The sequence below is a fragment of the Vicia villosa genome, linkage group LG7 (genome assembly GCF_029867415.1).
Source record: "Vicia villosa cultivar HV-30 ecotype Madison, WI linkage group LG7, Vvil1.0, whole genome shotgun sequence".
Taxonomy (NCBI): Eukaryota; Viridiplantae; Streptophyta; class Magnoliopsida; order Fabales; family Fabaceae; genus Vicia; species Vicia villosa.
In genome coordinates this window covers 18,994,817-19,016,468 of record NC_081186.1, presented here as the reverse complement: position 1 = coordinate 19,016,468, position 21,652 = coordinate 18,994,817, and positions in this window count along the sequence as shown.

Here is a 21,652-nt window from a genome sequence, read left to right as displayed (position 1 = left end):
GATGATTCTGGCTTTCCTTGATGAATCATGATCAATGCTTGATCAAATGATGAACGAAACTTCATAATGAGCATGTTTACCAAAAATCAGAAGTTTTGACTGTGGTTTGACCATAATTTGACTTTTAGGTCAACTAGTCGATTATTGATCGTTCGGGCCATTGAGTGAGCAGTCTTTTGAATTAGAGCTTGAAAATTGGTATTAGGATACTTTGAGGTATATGAGAGACCATGAAGTCCATTTGAAGCATCAGAAGTTTATTTTACTTGGCAGGAAATAAAACCCTAGTTTTGGTCCTCATTGTTTAGGAGGAGAGTGCATGCTTTCTTCTTGTATATCTTTGAGCATTTGAAGATCATATGAGTCAGAGTGTTTTGAAATATGATGGGCAAATTTTGGGGTATGACAGCTGCCCCTGTTCAATCTTCTTAAACCTGAAGATGTAGAGTGGTTGTATGCCAGTCGGTATCTGAAGGTGGAAGTTGATTGAACACTAGAATACCAAGAAATTTGCCCTATTTGAAGCAGGGACTTTTGTCGGAGATGGGCTTGTAGATGCCATCTGGTAGTTGTTGGAGTATGGATTGTTGCGAAATTTCTGCTTTTGCCGTCTTCTCTTTTTTGTTTGAATGTTGAGGAACCGTCAAAGGTGTCGACTCAAGTCTGTGTTGGGTTATTTAAGGAACCGTCTAAGGTATCGACTTAAATTTGAAATACATCGTTAAGGAACCGTCCAAGGTGTCGACTTAACTCTTGATGTGGGTTGTTAAGGAACCGTCAAAGGTGTCGACTTAACTTTGAAGCATATCATTGAGGCACCGTCAAAGGTATCGACTCAGATATGTAGATAGATTGTATAAGGAACCGTCAAAGGTGTCGACTTATATCTGAAGCATATCATTGAGGCACCGTCAAAGGTATCGACTCAGATATGAAGGTCGTTAAGGAACCGTCAAAGGTGTCGACTTAACTTTGAAATGGATTATTAAGGAACCGTCAAAGGTGTCGACTTAATTCTGAAAGGTCGTTAAGGAACCGTCAAAGGTGTCGACTTAACTTTGAAAACAGAGACAGCAATATCCTGAAAAGTAAAGGTTAGTTTTCTTATGTCATGATGCATGTGTTATGTAATGAGTACCTCAAAATAAATGAGAGACTTTGTATGTTTATGAGGTGATGTATGCGATGTATGAATATGTTTGTGTCGTATGGTATGCGAAATATGATTTATGTTGTCTTAGTCGAGAGAATAAATCTCCAGGTCTCTGTGATTTTGATGTTTGATTTCGTCTTGAAAGATGCTCAACTGGGGATTTATGATTTCTGCTTGGGGATGATCAGTAACTTGATGTACCCTGATTAGTGATAAAGATATTAATGCGCCCTGTTGGAGGAAAGTGAAGTGTCGGAGGACCGGTAGCGTTGAAGGTGTAAACTCTGTTGGGGAGTCATGTCTTTGTCGAGACGAGAGCATTTGAAGATGATTACTCTGTGGGGATATGATCTTATGAACCCGGCTCTGTGGGAAGACGTGGGTGTCTTGAATGTTGCCCCTAGTATTATAGTACCTGCCATTCCTGGATTTAGGACATGTCACTGAATGTTGATCAAGATGTCAAACTGGACTTGCATAGATTTGCCCCAGTTAGTAGGGACTTTTGGAAAGATTCGCCTCGCGAGGATTTTATGAGATGTGCACTATGGGCGTCATGCCCCTCGTAATCATTGGTCCAGGACAATGTCCCATGTTGATTGGGGAGTGGCTTTATATATACTTGGATGCATGCCCTTGATTGTTCGAGCATCCATGAGAGATTCTCGGAATCTTGACTTGATTTCCCCAGATCGATCGGGGGAGTAGTTTGAAATCCTCTTGGGATGTATACCTTTGAATGCTTGGCTTTTGAAAGATTCTTTGAATCTTGACCTGATTGCCCCAGATCGACTGAGCAAACGTGACATGCCCCTTGTATACATAGGAGACATTGCTTCTCAGAGTAACCTTGTCTGTCGGGATAACTTTCAGTCATTAATTGTACCCTGTTGCAAGTTCTTTCTGATGCTAACATTTGAAATTATGTAGCAGAATATGTTTAATAATGAATTCATGAGATGCAATGCATACGTTTGTCTTGAGTTTTAAAAAACATTTAAGCAGGAGATGTAAAAGCGTGACATTTGTAGAATCGTGATGTTTTTTAAAAAACAAAATATCAACTCAGCATTTGTAGTAAACCTTAAGGAGTCGGGATACCTTTGTTGTGATAGTACGCTTTCGAACTAACCATGCTTCAGTTAGGACTTTTAAGGGTTGTAACGTGGCTTGGTTCACGGTTTAAGAAACAAAGGATAATGGCTCAAAATTTATTTATACCCATCCCCTTCATCGTGATATTCTTCAGTCCTAAGCTCAGTTAATGTAACTTATGCATTCAGGTTCCAAGAGACTTTCGGATTTGCACCTTTGATCTTGATGATGGTTTACAAGCAAAGAGAACCTTTGAGATGGCAGTCACTTCTTCTTTTTGGTAGTCACAATATTGTGTTGTTCAGGAATTTATTGACTTCCTTTTTTTCATCTTTTTGATATCCCTAACTTTTGCCTGAACTGTCTATTTTGAGCTTACAGTCAGCGGGATGCCTTGATTTTTGCCTAAGTCTTCTTTTTGATTTTTGACTTAGCAGGCTTTTCTTTGTATATATGTTTTTTTCATTTTTCTCTTTTTTTTTTGAAAGATATTGACTGCCTTGCTTAATGTTTGATGAACCATCGTTGGCTTTTGATTAACACTTCTTTGATGTGTGCGGATGAATGCTTGTGATTGAAACTTTGTTGAAAGGTGTACTAAATGATTCTCTTAAAATAGAATGCACAGCCAAATTAACTGAGAACTACCTTGCCCCAGGTTATGATCAAGGGTTTTAATTAGTACAAGAAAAAAAATCTTCTACTTCTTAGGCTCAACGGGGTTGACGAGGGATTAACATCCTTATATCTCCACTGTTTAGGAATTGAAACAATGCCTGTACATCGTCAGCATAGTCCGCTCAAAAGCATACCGTGTGAGGTTGCGGTATCGCTTTCGTCATCCTCCCTCAGAAGGCTTACAGCTTAGCAGGAGTTGAATATCACAAAAACATATGCGGAATAAAGACATAATTAAAAATGAGTGATAACGAAATAATTTATTCAAGACAAACATATGCAATGCACTGATGATGATTATTAAAACAGATAATGTCTATCATGAGTCAAATGTTTAAACAAACAGAATATAAATTGCACATGAAAGTAGATCCAATGATCCAATAGTTCGTCCGTCTAGATCTCAATCAGTCTTGTCATGACTAGGCATAAGAGCGGCGATCACCACAGGAGTCTCAAGAGGGGTGAATTAGATTTCTCCATCATTGATCAGATCTTGAATCTTATTCTTCAATGTCCAGCAATTGTTTTTGTAATGTCCAGTACTGTTGGAATGGTACGCGCACCTCGCGTTGAGTTTATAGTCAGGAGTGGAGGTGTTAGCATTTTTAGGAGGGTCCCTCAGAGTAATCAATTCGATCTTCAATAGATGTTGTAATGCTTGAACCAATGACATATTGATCTCGGTGAATTGATGCTTGGGTACGTCTGGCTTTCTTCGTTGTTGTGGAACTGGTGTAGAGATTCAGAGTATCCGGGATTCGAGCTTCCGGAATGTATCTGACATAGGACATCAGAACGAGTTATTCATTAAACCATATCTGAAGAGGAATGCCAGAACGGGTCATACATTAGACCATATCTGGAAGTGGGAAATCAGAACGAGTTATTCATTAAACCATATCTGAAGGAGAACAATCAGAACGAGCCATGCATTGGACCATATCTGATGAAGGATGTCAGAACGAGTCATTCATTAGACCATATCTGTTAGAATGTCAGAACGAGTCCTACATTGGACTATATCTGTTGAGGAATGGCAGAACGAGTCATACATTAGACCATATCTGTTGGAATGTCAGAACGAGTCATACATTAGACCATATCTGACTGAAGATACCGGAACGGATCATACATTAGACCATATCTGATAGAGAATGCTTGCTTGTTAGAGTCGATGAGTTATTTTGACGAAGTTTTGGAATGTAAAAAGGGCTTGTCGGAATGAATCTCCAGCTCAATTATATCTGAGAGGAATGATTGTCGAGGCGGAACCTGAAAACAAGGTTAGGAATATGCGATGTCATGAATGCAAATGCAATACTTTCAAGGATCTTTAGGAATTTAGTTAGCAACTTTAGAAAATGATTTGGTTGCATCTTTGTTTGAAGAATTCTGAATTTCGTTTTTGAACATCCTTCTTTGAGAATCGAGCTCACCATATCGAGTGGGTCATCGCCTCTGATTCGGGATACTTTTGAATTTGAAGATACATAGCAAGAGGAAAGTAAATCCTCTTGCCCTTTGACAAGTGCGGTGTCTTTGAATTGGAAGGTACGTGGCCAGAGGAAAATAAATCCTCTTGCCCCTAGATAGGAATTCAGTCCTTGATAAAGGCACCTGAAATTGTGCTTCCTAAATTCCTAAGATCCTTGAAAGGGTTAGTTAATGATGTCATGATGTCATGATGTTATGCGAATGCAGTTCATTAGACATAGTGTGAGATAGTAAGGGTAAACCCGTCCTTTAACAAAACCTGCAAGGAAGCAACAGTTAGTATGTTATGTGAATGCACCTCATTAGGCACAACATAGAATAGTGAGGGCAAACAAGTCTTTTAACACAACCTGCAAGAAAACAAAGGTTAGTAGCAAACACAGACGAGTCACACAAGTGTCCTTAGGTTTAAAGGCTCGTGTGAAGTTCGTAGGTAAGTACCCTCCCCACTGAAGTTTAGTTGGTTCAACCTGTCCTAGATAAAGATCGGGTTCTATGGTGCTCATATCTCTGATCTTTCTCGTGGGCATTGTCTCAACATAGCGCACAATCGGCCAGCCAAAAGCATCCCTTGAGTCAAATCTCAATGAGTGTAGCATCGAGTATCAACCGACTTCAGTCAGGAATCCAAAGCCAGCCATCTCGCTACTTCCTATAGGCCAAAGTCAAGTTCAACTAAGGTTCTAAGGGCGAATTAGTGCTTGTGACACCACGCGGTAGCCAAATGTCTCCTCGATCATATTCAAGGGCCATCAGGACAAACCAAAGCGTCGCACTAACGGTGGCCACCAGTTCAACCATAACGATACATGTCGTACAGCCTCCCTGGTCTCATGTCACATACCTAAGGTACACTAGATCCGGGTGTAGGATCTTTCACACAGTAGAATACCCAAAACAACCTTTAAAGATAAAGCAAACAAGTCAATCAAATTTAAAGTGATCCTAGCTCTAAGGTAACCCCTCTTTTATTCGAAAGCATCCCCAGCAGAGTCGCCAGTTCTGTAATACGGTGAACTGACTTTTATATCGAAATGTCGCGGTTAAGCATGAGTCGCCACCGACTTTTATTTTATCCAATTGGAAAGGCAAAAAGAACAGGAAAGACCTTTGAAAGATTATGAGTTCGGGGGGTAGGTTATACAAAGGGAAGGTGTAAGGCACCCTTTGCATCCATGGCTATCCATGGGCTCTTAATTGCTTAGCTCACTTATTTGTTTGAAGAGTTTGAAGTGTCGTGTGTGAATAGTAAAAACTTCGTTAAGGACTTTAGCTTGTAAATAAGCGTAGCCTTGTTTTAAAATTATTTGAAAGGAGGTGCGAAAAGTAAACCTTGAAGAAGAACTTTAGCTTGTAAATAAGCGTAGTCTTTTTGAAAAGTGTTTTGAAGTTTAATGGGAAAAATAGTCCGAGTTTGAATTTGAATTTGAATTGAGGTGTAAAAAGTAATTTGAATTAGAGCAAGCAATTAGTAGCAACTTCCCTAAGTTTGAAAAATTCGTTCTTTTAGCTTTTCGAGGCGAAAGGATCTATCCATACCATGAAGGGTAGGAAGTCTTTCAATTGGATGTTAAGGGTCATCGAGGTTTATCGTTCGCCACAAGACTTTCCCTTGCCATACAGAGGGCAGGTAGTCTAAGGGAAGGAATATAATAGTCATTAATCTTTTTAGGCATCATGCGAGGATACCTTAGCAATTGGGACAATCATCATGTTTTTACCGAGGCAACTTCGAGGGACAGAATTGATGATAACGAACTTAGGGCAACGTTTGTTTTGCTTTAGGTATCCTCGGAATCGAGGGACTTTGACTATTTAGTACAATTAGAGGCAACAAGGCAACAGGCAACAAAGGCAACCAGAGGGATTACCCTAAAGGTGTGTGGGTGCAACATTCACGTGGTTAACTTCGATTACATTTATCTTGTAGTTAGGTGATCTATGTTCAGTTCATGGCTTGCACTCCCTAAATTACTAACCACGCAGTAAAAAAATAATATAACAATTTAAGTGCCTTCAAGGCCAATCAATACAACCAGTAAACAGATACATAATAATATGGGGGAGGGGACAATGAAACCAGCGGATCCCTTAATAGGGCTTAACATAAGTAATAATAAAAATAGGGTTTAGGTTTACCAACATCCGTAGCTTTGGCAGTTTGGGCAAACCTTTAGCTTTGAAGGTTGATGGGCGGGGGTTTCTGACGATAATCCTGAAAAGTTGGACATAAAGAAAAAGGATGTAGTGAGTGTATGGCTAATTCGAGGCAAACCCTATTTTGGGCAAAAGGCAAAAAGTAAACAATGTTTAAATAAAATAAAGATTGGAAACTTAGCTTTTTAATTGGCATGGCGCGTAGTCGGAAGAATCTCGATCATTAACCCTGAAAAGGACATAGGAAAAGGAAAACATTTTTAGTGTAGGCACGTTCTTCGTAAACCTTTATTTAGGGTTCAACAGTTGATAACAACAGTGATTAATTATCATGCCAAAATAAAATCAAGGTTTTAAAGTCATGGGTCAAACATGTAAAGTGACTAAATTAATATATATAATAAAAAAAATATAATCGAAAGTTCAATTAAATAAAATTTAAAAGGGCATGAAAAATATTTATTTAATAAACACAAGTGAAAAAAGAAAGAAAAAAAAAATTCTTTGCATTAAGTTTCTTTAAAAATAAAAAAAATAAAAATAGGAATTATATGATTAAAAATAAATTAATTAAAAAAAGACTTAGCTTCTAATCAGGTGTGATGGCCCTTCGATGGTGTACCATGGACTGCTTTGCTTATCTGCGTTGGATCAACCTGGGCGGAGATCATATGGTGGACGTGTGAGGGTCCATGATGACTTTTGCGTGTGAGACGCACCAGATCCGCAAGCCAATGACTTTTTAAAAAATACTGACGTTGCCTGGGTTCGAACCCAGGACTCAGAGATGGCAAGATACTTCAGTTACCAATTGGCTGCGTTTATTAATTCGTAGATAGTATAACACGAATTAAATAAAAAGGATAAAGCTCACTGAATGTTGAATTGAAATCAAAAGTCAAAGTGAGGCCTCCCTGGGTTAGCGTGAACCAATAAAAAAGGAGAGAGAAAAGGGAGACTTATTGACCCTCCAATCAAGATGCACGCGCGTGGAAGAGAGAGAGATTGTCACTTGACTGGCCAATAGAAACGTGCGAAGAGGCCACGCGTACATGTCCACCATCCCAGCACCACTGTTCATCTTCTCTCCCAAGTTTCCTGCGGATTTCTTTATGAAATTTGCTACGCATTTACCTGCGACTTTTCTTGCCAGTTCTCCTCCTCCCGTAGCCGCGGCTTGGAGCCTGCAAAAATCAAACAAGCAATGAAAGCAAAGTGCCCAGATCCTCTTAATAGCTTACCACGGACTCAACAGTGTCATCTTTTTAAACAAACAAGGTACGGAACATGGAAAACGAAGACCTCCATCTTTGAAGCTCTAGGAATGGTGGATCTTGATTCAGGACCTGAAGCTCTCATGTAACACGTTACACTTGCTCTAATATATCTCAGGAACTTGTTAGTGGTGTTAGTTCACGCAAAAAATCAATGGAATGCAAAATATGAATATTGAAAGTTTATAGCCAAACCGAGTTCGTGATATGTGTGTTTCATGGAAGTTTTGCCACGATCCTGGACTGGTACTTACTCCACAACACTTTAGAGATGTAATGGAAGCGTTGGTTGGCCTCGAATCCTTCTGAAATCTCTTTTTCCTCGTGCCCTAGTTTGGAGTATTTTGTGAGAGTTATGGAACATATGTGGAGGCAAGGATTTTCGTCCCCTCATGAGGCTGCATCATTAGGTATATATATGAAGTGGATTAGGGTTTGCAAATATTGGAGAGAGGGCATGAGATTTGAGTGAAAAATATTTGGTTTTGATCATGCATATAATCTTTCCAATCTTGGCCAATTCTATTTTCATGACCTCTCATTCACGTGTAATTTGGCTTGGTGAATCAATTTGAATATCCAAAATTAATCTCACGATATTTGAGGATTAAATCATAATTTTATTTGATTTATTTTTGAACTTAAATGGATAAATTCAAAAGTAAAAGAATAAAATCACAAAATATTATATGAGATTGATTTATGGGCCCCCAAGATGATATTAGATAGACTTTGATTTGTAATATTGATCACATAATCCTTTATCATTTATTTTATGATTTCTTTTATTTTAAATTGAATTTAATTGAATAAATTCAAATAAAAATGCAATAAGATCGAGAAATAAATAATATTTGGTTTATGGGCCTCTCATGAGCTTAAAATCATGTGAGAAAACCAAAAGTCAAAGCCCACTACTCAAAGATTGAAAATTTGCCAATTAGGGTTTTGCCATTTCCTTGAAAATCGACCAACTTGTACCAAGCGTATCTCCCTCATTTTTAATCATATGAAGGTGTTCTTATACTTTTTAGAAAGCACAAGATGTTCCCTACAAACTCCTTTTGGTTTCATCTCAATTGAGTTTACCATGTTCAAGTTATGAGCTTTAAGAAAAAATGACTTTTTGCGATCTCTTAGAAGGACCTATAATGTATTAGCTCATATCTCTCAAATGAAGCATTTTTAGACTTGGCATGTGAGAGGCAAAGTTGTAGAGAATTCAATTTCCTTCAAATTGAGCTTTGGATGGAAAATTTCTGATGTTCCATGTGAAAGTTATGGCCGGTCAAAGTTTAGTTGACTTTTTCCTTAAAAACCCTAATTTAGAAACTCAGGTTCTTGATGATTCTGGCTTTCCTTGATGAATCATGATCAATGCTTGATCAAATGATGAACGAAACTTCATAATGAGCATGTTTACCAAAAATCAGAAGTTTTGACTGTGGTTTGACCATAATTTGACTTTTAGGTCAACTAGTCGATTATTGATCGTTCGGGCCATTGAGTGAGCAGTCTTTTGAATTAGAGCTTGAAAATTGGTATTAGGATACTTTGAGGTATATGAGAGACCATGAAGTCCATTTGAAGCATCAGAAGTTTATTTTACTTGGCAGGAAATAAAACCCTAGTTTTGGTCCTCATTGTTTAGGAGGAGAGTGCATGCTTTCTTCTTGTATATCTTTGAGCATTTGAAGATCATATGAGTCAGAGTGTTTTGAAATATGATGGGCAAATTTTGGGGTATGACAGCATGCATCAACCATAACATGCTCATCACCCACATAAATCGATCAATGTCATAATCATTAATAAAACACGCATTTCACGCCAACAATACATGTATAATAAACACCAGTTATAACCACAACATCATACAGGTAAAACATTCATTAGTGTACCTATTAACATATCCCACCACAAACAAATAAGATCTAGTGTTTTAAAAATAATTCAAGCCACAACTCAAAACACCATTTGAGTATATAAATTATTTGATTAGCTTCACTGTACTCGAAACAGCACCAAAATCCGGTTTACGGTTTAAAAGTTACACATTTTTAAACTTTTCAAAACGACCTGTCGCAACAACTAACAGCACGCGGCGCCACACACATTCGCGGCGCGGAACGAATCGGAACTACGCCTTCGCGGCGCAAACAAGGTTTCGCGGCGCGGAACGAGAAGGAACTACGCCTTCGCGGCGCGGCCATACGCTCGCGGCGCGTACTGAACACAACAAAACTTCCTGGCCTTCTGCCAAGCAGTTCGCGGCGCCAACTCCTGGACGCGGCGCGAACTGGCGATTTCCAGAACTCCGAATAGCAGAAAACAGCCTGCGATTTCGTCCCTCTTTCACCGAGTCACTACCAAACCAATCTCATTCCATCCAGGTTTCGCATACAGTGAAATAACACATATTATAACACATTTATAATACATTCAACCATCCAATTATCACCAATACGTGATCAATACAATCATTATAAATCAATTCTCCCAAAAACCTAACATTTCTACAACCTAAGCATAACCCAATTGATCCGAATAACACGATCAAATTCTATCATACTACCTATAATCCCATAATAGAAGATAAACGGAAGAGTCCCCCCTTACCTGAAGGTTGATTCTTCGCTCTTCCTCGGGTCGCACTTCTCCGCGCCTCTTCTCTTTTCACGTTCAGACTCTTCTCTTCTCCTTAGTTCTATTCCTCTTTTCCATAATTCCTCTATTTTTCTATTTTATGAAAATAAGCTTATCATTAGTAATGGGCTTCACTACTGACACCCCCCCTTCTACTACAAGCGACACTGGCCCATTAGCCTCATTATTTCCATTTTTCTCAGTTAACTCAAATAATTCTAATATTTAATCCAAAAATTAATTAAATTAAATAAAGAATTTTATGGGGTGTTACAACGAGGGCAGGGTAAAGATATCACCAACTTCTTCCCAAGTCAAATCCACAGACTCAACCTGCGGCCGCTTGTGACGAACTAGCTCATCAGGATCCGGCTGCTGACGGAGAGGAGAAGGAAGAACTGTGATCGGCCTCAGGGATTCACCCTAGTCAGAAGCCCGCAGCGGAGAACCAATTGCAGTCGGGGAGGAAGAAGAAGTGCCCGAACCAGTAGCCGGGGACCAAAGCACAACAGCTACCGAGGGTCGACACTCTTCTTTGTGAATACAAGATCACACTCACAAAGAAGTTTTTGATCCATGGCAAACTCCACAAGAAAACAAGCAACAAGGCACAAGCAAAAGAACTCAAGGAAAAGCAAGTTTGGCTATTCAAGACAAAGCAAGTCGACCTGCTCTGCATCTAGGTCGACTCAAAACAAGGAAAACAAGGAAGATTCAGAAATGCCACAGATAGGTCGACCTACTCACACTCCAGGTCGACCTAAAATGATGAAATTTACACACCTCACTGTTAGGCCGACTCACATAACAACTAGGTCGACCTAACCTGAAGAAAAGTCTTTAGAACATGTTTTAACAGAATTCTGGTCGACCTAAACCTTCAACAGGTCGACCTAACTGGCAAGAATTTCATCCAAGTTGAATCCAGTTCTGTTAGGTCGACCTAAGCACTACAAGAGGTCGACCTATTTGATCAAAAAGGCCAAAATTGCTGATCTGCTATGCTCCAACTGACCAGCTCTCATATATATTATCTAATGTCAATTATTGATCAATTAACACCAACAACTGAAAGATACACAAAGGCTTCTCATCTTCGATCATCGACACAACTCCAACACAACTACATACAATCATTTTTGCGTTGAGGGTTCGTGTTCAAGATTGATAACATCCATGGAACGGAATTGAAGATTCCTAGTGGGTGAAGATTTATGGGGTTTTTGGTGAATAAAATCTGCGGGTTTTGTCCTCCAAGATCGGTGAATTTTGGGGGTTTTTATCAAGAGACTTCATCAAGGATCCAGCTGAGTGTGAAGATTGAAGAACAAGGGTTCAAGCAATTCAAGACACTGCAGAAAGAGATCAAAGTGAAGCTCTTGGAAGACCTTGATCTGGCTCAAGATTAAGGGGAAGAAGATTCAAAGGATCGACAAAATCGGTTTATTGTTTTTCGCTTTGTTATCTTCTTTGTATAAACTGCTTTCAATAATAATGGAAGACTTCCCAATTCCCGTTTGGAATTGGGGGCAGATGTAGTCGTAGCGAGGACGATCGACGAACTGCCTGAATAAATATCGTGTTGTTATCGCTTTTGTCTTTTCTTTTACGTTCTGTTCATACTTGGTTATAATTGAAAATTGATCAACGATTCAAATGTTAAAATTGTGTGTTAAGAACCTTTGTGAACATCACAATTCACCACATATTGAATCACAATCAATTTGGATATTATCACCAAGTGTTTGTGTTTTTGCTTCATCCACCATCAAAGCATTACAAACAAAGTTTATCAAATCAAAAGTTAATCGTTTTTCATTAGAGCAACAAATTGATTCTATAACCTATCGTTTCATTGTTACTCCCAATTATTTTGTGGTTTTATCATATATACAACCTTTTCAATAGTGGTCCAGAATAGACGCGAGTCAATTCAGAACCGCTTTCGCTTAAGTTTGAAATAATTCCGAAAAACTCCGTGAGATCTATTCACCCCCCTCTAGATCCTTAAGCCTTGCATCTAACAAGTGGCATCAAGAGATCTGGTTTATTCCGTGCTACGTGAAACACTTATTGGAAAGATGGCTTCCGGACCTAAAGGGGCTCACAATAGAGCTCCAGTTTTCAACGGTGAAAACTATGGCTATTGGAAGGATTGTATGTGTGTGCACATCAATGTCATTGATAGGAACATCTGGACAACAATTGTCAATGGTCCCTTTCAGATCACCATGACAAATGCAGCTGGTGCCGTTGTTCCAAAACAAGAAAATACTTGGGATGCTGAAGATGAAAAAAGATATGGATACGATTGGAAAGCGAGAAACATTCTAATCTCAGCTCTAGGAGTTGATGAATACTATCGCGTTTCCCATTGTAGATCCGCTAAAGCTATGTGGGACACATTGCAAGTTGCCCATGAGGGAACGGATGATGTCAAACTAGCTAGAATCAATACGTTAACTCAAGAGTTCGAACTCTTTCACATGGAAGATGGTGAATCCATCAAAAACATGCAAAAGAGATTCGTACATTTGAAAAATCGTTTAAATTCTCTTGATAGACCTGTTTCCAATGCAGTTGCTACTAACAAAATCTTGAGATGTTTGAACAGGGAATGGCAACCCAAGGTTACGGCAATAAGGGAAGCAAATGATCTAAATACCTTAGACATCACCACTCTCTTTGGTAAACAAGAAGAACATGAACAACATCTTAAATGCCTTGACATACATGAGAAAAGGGCAAAGAAAGATAAGAACATGGAGAAAGAGGTAGAGAAGAAGTCAATAGCTCTAAAAGCTTCAAGCTCCAAGACCTTAAGACAGGAGCTAGAGGATAGTGGTACAAGTGATGATGAAGACTCTGATGATGAGGAAATGGGACTGTTTGTGCAAAGATACAACAAATACCTAAAGAAAAATGGAGCAAAACATTCCGACAAAGGCTTGATCAACTATAGAAAGCAATCAAACAAGTTCAAACAAGATGAAAATATCAAAGGAAAAATCAAAGGCCCTTGCTTCAATTGTGGCAAAGTCGGTCACTACAAACCAGATTGTCCATAACTTAAGAAGGAGAAAGAGAAGAACCAAAGAAAAGGTCACAACAAATCTAGAAGAGCCTACATAGCATGGGAAAGTGATTCATCTAGTGAAAGCTCATCAAGCGATGAAGAAGAATCATCAAACTTATGTCTTATGGCTCATCAACACAAGAAAAAGAAACGTGTAAGTCATCTTAAACCTGAACTTGTAGATAAAGTATCTCATTCTCAATTAAAACTTGTTTTTGAAGAATTACATAGAGATGCAATTGAAGCTTTCAAACTTTTGGCCTCAAATAAGAAAATATTTTCATATCTTGAATCAAAAGTTGAGAAAACCGAAAAGGATATGGAAGCTTTAAAACAATCTATGCTAAATATTCAAAAGGATAAAGTTGAGATAGATCCTACATCATGGTTTGGTTGTGAGACATGTCATATTTGGCAAAAAGAAGTAAGAGATCTAAAAGCCAAATTAGACAAGGCTCTACAACCAAAAGTGACGTTTGCGGTTGATCCGAATAAGTTCAAAAGATCGTATACTCCTTTATATAGTAAATACACTTTTGTACCAAAAGTATCAACTAGCAAAACAACATATTCTCATCATATTACCTGTCACTATTGTTGCAAGAAGGGTCATACCATTGAAAAATGCAAATTTAGGAGGATTTTGGTTCCTAAAGGAGTATTTCAATGGATGCCCAAGTGCAACAAATTATGTACTCACTACCAAGGACCCAATGAAAATTGGGGACTTCCCTCTCTAAATTAATTTTGCAGGAAAAGTGTCTTGACATTGCCGAAAGGTTGTGGTTCCTTGATAGCGGATGTTCAAGACACATGACGGGAGACATATCTCTTTTCGTTGAGTTTCACGCAAAGAAAAAGGGGTATGTCACCTATGGAGACAACAATCGGGGAGCTATACTTGGTAAAGGAAGTGTAGGTAACCCCTCTACCACAACTATAACTGATGTATTGCTAGTAGAAGGTCTCAAACATAACCTCTTAAGTATAAGTCAATTGTGCGACAAAGATTTTAAAGTAACTTTTACAAATTCTGGTTGCACAATAGAACATACTAAGAAAAAAGACATTATGTTTAATGGCTTGAGAGTAAACAACATCTATATGCTAAACTTGGACGAAGTATCTAAGTCAAGTACCAAGTGTCTGATTGCTCTAGGCGAAGACTCATGGCTCTGGCATAGACGCCTCACTCACATAAATTTTGACTTACTTAACAAGGTTGTCACAAAAGACTTAGTAATCGGCTTACCAAAAATAAAGTTTTCAAAGGATCATCTATGTGATGCTTGTCAAAAGGGAAAGAAAACAAAAACCTCTTTTAAATCAAAGAACGTGGTTTCAACATCACGCCCTCTTGAACTCCTTCACATGGATCTCTTTGGCCCTTCAAGGACTAAAAGCATAGGTGGAAACATCTATGGTTTTGTCATTGTCGATGATTACTCTAGATTTTGTTGGACAATCTTTCTACCTAGTAAGGATCAAACTTTTCCAGCTTTCACGCAATTTGCAAGATTATGTCAAAATAAAATGAACACCAAAATAGTTGCAATTCGAAGTGATCACGGTGGAGAATTTGAAAACTACCTTTTTGAAAAATACTGTGATAAACATGGAATTGAGCATAACTTTTCAGCTCCTAGAACACCACAACAAAACGGAGTGGTTGAACGTAAAAATCGTGTTCTAGAGGAGTTGGCAAGAACAATGCTTAATGAGGGTAGTCTACCTAAGTATTTCTGGGCTGACGCGATTAACACTGCGTGTTATGTTTTGAATAGGATAATAATACGTCCTATACTGAACAAAACGCCATATGAATTATTAAAAGGTAGAAAACCAAATGTGTCACATCTCCACGTATTCGGCTGCAAGTGTTTTGTATTGAACAATGGTAAGGATAATCTTGGGAAATTCGATGCTAAAGCTGACGAAGGAATCTTTCTTGGTTACTCACAAACTAGCAAAGCATATAGGATATACAACAAAAGATTACTTATAGTAGAAAAGTCAGTACATGTGTCATTTGATGAATCTTATACAAAATCTGTCGAGAAAGGTCTATCTTTTGATAGTGCAGGTCCATCTACTGAAGACATTTTCAAAGATAAGGAAGAAGAGAGTGAAATTATTGTGAAGAAAGATGCTGAGAAAGAGAAAGATGAGCCTCATGATGATTATGAAAAAGAAAGCATCTCAAACAATGAAGAACTTCCTAAGGCCTGGACAAATGTGAAAGATCATCCAATTGACAACATAATAGGGGACATCTCAAAGGGCGTTACAACACGGTCCAAGATAAGTAACTTTTGTCATCATTTTGCTTTCGTTTCACAAGTTGAGCCGAAAAACGCTAAGGATGCATTACTTGATGAGCATTGGCTAATGGCCATGCAAGAAGAATTAAACCAATTTAAACGGAATGATGTTTGGGACCTAGTCCCTCATCCGGGAGATCATCAAGTAATCGGCACTAGATGGGTTTTTCGTAACAAACTTGATGAAAACGGCGTTATTACTAGAAACAAAGCTAGATTAGTTGCCCAAGGTTACAATCAAGAGGAAGATATTGATTATGAAGAGACATACGCTCCCGTAGCACGTCTCGAAGCTATTCATCTCTTACTTGCCTATGCTTGTTCAAAAGATTTTAAACTATTTCAAATGGATGTTAAAAGTGCCTTTCTAAATGGCTATATAAATGAAGAGGTTTATGTCGCTCAGCCACCCGGCTTTGAGAATTACAAGTATCCAACTCATGTCTATAAGCTGAAGCGTGCTTTATACAGTCTCAAACAAGCCCCTAGGGCTTGGTACGAACGGTTGAGCAAATTTCTACTTAGTCAAGGATACTCTAGGGGTAAAGTTGACACTACTCTCTTCATTAAAAGAAAAGATAAAGATGTACTCTTGGTTCAAGTTTATGTAGATGATATTATATTTGGGTCGACTAATGCAAAACTTGTCAAAGAATTTTCTAAGCTTATGCAGAGTGAATTTGAGATGAGTCTCATGGGAGAGTTGAATTTCTTCCTTGGCCTACAAATCAAGCAACTTAGTCATGGAACGTTCGTAAGTCAAACCAAGTACTGTACAGAGTTGCTTAAAAGATTTGGAATGAGTGAGGCAAAGGAGATTGACACACCTATGGCAACAAATAGTAACCTAGACAAAGATAAGAAAGGTAAAGAGGTTGATGTGAAATTGTACCGAGGCATGATAGGTTCACTATTGTATCTTACAGCCTCAAAACCAGACATCATGTTTAGTGTATGCATGTGTGCAAGATATCAATCTTGTCCAAAGGAATCACACTTAAAAGCTGTCAAAAGAATTCTACGATATCTACGTGGAACTACTACATATGGCCTATGGTATCCTAAAGGCAATGAGTGTTATTTGGTGGGATTCTCCGACTCAGACTTTGCTGGCTGCAAATCCGACAGAAAGAGCACCAGTGGAACATGTCATCTATTCTCAAATTCATTAATAAGCTGGCATAGCAAGAAACAAGTATCAGTTGCATTATCTACCGCTGAGGCAGAATATGTAGCTGCCGGAAGCTGTTGTGCTCAGATATTATGGCTCAAGCAACAACTCATTGACTTTGGTATTAAGCTTGATCGTATACCTATCATGTGCGACAACACAAGTGCCATAAACTTGAGCAAGAATCTTGTTTTACACTCACAAACCAAGCATATTGAAATAAGGCATCACTTCCTAAGAGATCATGTAGAGAAAGGAGACGTTATATTTGAACATGTAGAGAGCAAGAAGCAACTAGCTGACATCTTCACCAAACCTCTAGCAACGGAGCAGTTCTTCAACATTCGTAGGGAATTAGGGATATTAGATATCTCTAATTTGAGCTAAATGCGTTTGTTTTCTTAATTTTATTCCTTTACTTTATATATATATATATATATATATATATATATATATATATTGATTATACTCAAGCTAACATCTCTTTTAGTATGAAGGTAGTTCATCCTCAAATCAAGCATCATTCCACATTGACTAGAGGATTATACTTCATTCTACGAAATGATGACGAGACACCTACATATTGAGAAGGCGGTAACATGTTTGTTGTTCACTTCCAAAAATATTATTGATACTATAATATGCTATCAATTAACATGTTTATAGTGACTTCATGTATGATTATCCATATATCTCACTTACTTGTATATGTCTTTCATCATTATTCATAACATATCATGTTTTGGGCATGCAAGCAAGTAAATAAGCATAAATCCATCATATATCAACATCACCTAGGCATTTCAAACAATTGAAACAATTTAGGTCGACTTACCTTGCATCTGAGTCGACCTACAGAAGTTATTTTTCCACAGAAAACAAAAATGCCCCGTTACGTCGACCTACCCTTCTTTTAGGTCGACCTAATTTGATTTTTTCGTTTGTTCTTCTGTTAGGTCGACCCAGCCTTCATTTAGGTCGACCTACTGCTGCAAGAATTCCCAAATTTGGGTCTGTTGGTCGACCCGACCCATCCCCATACATAAATAGACATTCCAATTTCCATTTTTGCTCATTCTCATATCATTGTGTACGGCCAACCCTAAATTCTCAAGTTCAAAGACAGTCAAAGATCATCTTCCTCACACAAATTTCCTCCAACCATGGCACCAAAATCAAGAAAGGGAAAGGAAATCGCATCTGATCAACCGATAAGTGCTCTTGTTCATCCTGACTGTAGGGAAAACTTTGAGAAGTGGCAAATGAAAAGGAAAATTGTTAGGCAATATATCTATAACCCAAATGTTGCCAAACGTATGCATATTCCCGATGTTGCTAATCTGATTGAACACCAAAATATTCATCCATTGGTGCAATGTGACGCTCCGTATTGTGAAAATACCGTTAGGGCTTTCTATGCAAGGGTTCCAAAAAGGGGACGGTTGTAATTTCCGATTTAAAATGGGCTCCAGGTCGCATGTTGTTGACAAACGGGCTTGGATAAGCATTTTTGGTCTCAAACTTGTAGGAGATGAATTTTGTATGGAAGACGGTGACATACCAGGAAACTATGGTCATGTGGCCTACATGAGATCCATTCTCAAAGACCCTTCTGTCTTTGACAAGCCGAATGAAACAATCACAGCTGGTCACTTAAAGAGAGATCCTAGGCTCCTAAATTGGATCATCTCAAGAGTCATTCGACCAAGAACAGGAGGATTCTCAAGAATTGAACGCAATGAAGTTGTGTTAATGTATCTCCTGCAAAACAGAACGCGTGTACATTGGCCACACTTTCTAGCTGCCAAGTTCCATGAAGTACAGCAGAAAACCACTGCTCTAAGTTATGGTTCAATCATTCAAACAATCGTGAACCATTTCGGCATGAGACTTGAAAATTTGCCCTACATCCACATGCAACAGTCTCAAGACTTCTCACAAACGACCTTAACCCTCATGGGATACCACTGGGATCCAAATAGGAAAACCTACTATCTCATTCAAAAGGGAACCGGAAAGATCATATACAATTATGACGATCCTACGGAATTTGGCTACATTGCAGGTAATGAAGAAGAAGGCAATGATCAAGACGTAGCAAATGATGATGATCACACTATGGAAGATGTTTCACATGATACGGATGCAAATTGGCAATATATTCCTCCTCAAGAAGAGGAAATCCCTTAGGGATACACAGCTCCGCCTCAGCCGGATCAAACCAACATCATTTCCATGTTAGAAAATATGCAACTCCTACAACAACAGCACTTCGACACACAGCAGCTCCAATTCCAGAACATGCAACAACTTCAACAAGATCGCTATGATGAACAACAACGACAATATCAATCGTTATACAGCTTGGTTCAAGACCACAAAAGCGACTTTGAAACGTTTGCATCCAACTCGACCTTAAGACACAATCATTTTGAGGAGACTGCATTGAACCGTCATCCCAATCTAAGTCAAAGCTTCAACACTCTAAACATCTCTGTGCTTGATCTGTTGGAACAAGTTGAAGAAGATCTTCCTCAAACATTTCAAAGAGGAAGAGGAAGACGGGGCAGGAGTTAGGATGCATCACATTTCATATCATCATCTCATTGCATTTCATTCCATCATAATTATGTTTGTTTGCTAAACTTTCTAGCACTCACTCTAGTTTCCCTTCAATTAGTTAGAATATTATGTGTGCTTGGGTGTACTTTTAAATTTGTTTGGATATTATGCTATCTCTACTTGCCTTTTATCTATTATGCTATGCATGTTCGCGTTATATCTATTTTATCTTGTTACTCTCTTCCACCATTCCTTCGTTGTATTTCTTTTGATGTTGTCAAAGGGGGAGATAGGTGCTGAGAGTACGGGGGAGCTCAGTATGAAGAAGCTTACGCATACAAGTCCGGAGGAGCTCTCACTACTTGTTTGCCGGAGCTTTCACTACTTGTTTGCCATCATCAAAAAGGGGGAGTATGTGAATACAAGATCACACTCACAAAGGAGTTTTTGATCCATGGCAAACTCCACAAGCAAACAAGCAACAAGGCACAAGCAAAAGAACTCAAGGAAAAGCAAGTTTGGCTATTCAAGACAAAGCAAGTCGACCTGCTCTGCATCTAGGTCGACTCAAAACAAGGAAAATAAGGAAGATTCAGAAATGCCACAGATAGGTCGACCTACTCACACTCCAGGTCGACCTAAAATGATAAAATTTACACACCTCACTGTTAGGCCGACTCACATAACAACTAGGTCGACCTAACCTGAAGAAAAGTCTTTAGAACATGTTTTAACAGAATTCTGGTCGACCTAAACCTTCAACAGGTCGACCTAACTGGCAAGAATTTCATCCAAGTTGAATCCAGTTCTGTTAGGTCGACCTAAGCACTACAAGAGGTCGACCTATTTGATCAAAAAGGCCAAAATTGCTGATCTGCTATGCTCCAACTGACCAGCTCTCATATATATTATCTAATGTCAATTATTGATCAATTAACACCAACAACTGAAAGATACACAAAAGCTTCTCATCTTCGATCATCGACACAACTCCAACACAACTACACACAATCATTTTTGCGTTGAGGGTTCGCGTTCAAGATCAATAACGTCCATGGAACGGAATTGAAGATTCCTAGTGGGTGAAGATTTGTGGGGTTTTTGGTGAATATAATCTGCGGGTTTTGTCCTCCAAGATCGGTGAATTTTGGGGGTTTTTATCAAGAGGCTTCATCAAGGATCCAATTGAGTGTGAAGATTGAAGAACAAGGGTTCAAGCAATTCAAGACACTGCAGAAAGGGATCAAAGTGAAGCTCTTGGAAGACCTTGATCTGGCTCAAGATTAAGGGGAAGAAGATTCAAAGGATCGACAAAATCGGTTTACTATTTATCGCTTTGTTATCTTCTTTGTATAAACTGCTTTCAATAATAATGGAAGACTTCCCAATTCCCGTTTGGAATTAGGGGCAGATGTAGTCGTAGCGAGGACGATCGACGAACTGCCTGAACAAATATCGTGTTGTTATCGCTTTTGTCTTTTCTTTTACGTTCTGTTCATACTTGGTTATAATTGAAAATTGATCAACGATTCAAGTGTTAAAATTGTGTGTTAAGAACCTTTGTGAACATCACAATTCACCACATATTGAATCACAATCAATTTGGATATTATCACCAAGTGTTTGTGTTTTTGCTTCATCCACCATCAAAGCATTGCAAACAAAGTTTATCAAATCAGAAGTTAATCGTTTTCATTAGAGCAACAAATTGATTATATAACCTATCGTTTCATTGTTACTCCCAATTATTTTGTGGTTTTATCATATATACAACCTTTTCAATAGTGGTCCGGAATAGACGCGAGTCAATTCAGAACCGCTTTCGCTTAAGTTTGAAATAATTCCGAAAAACTCTGTGAGATCTATTCACCCCCCCCTCTAGATCCTTAAGCCTAGCGTCTAACATTCTTAACGGCCGCTTTAGCCTTGCCGGTCTGTCTGAGCATCCTCTCATGACGTGCCCGATCCATCGACTTTGAAAAAGAAAAAGAAAAACACGAAACACACAAGGGTCAGTCCGTC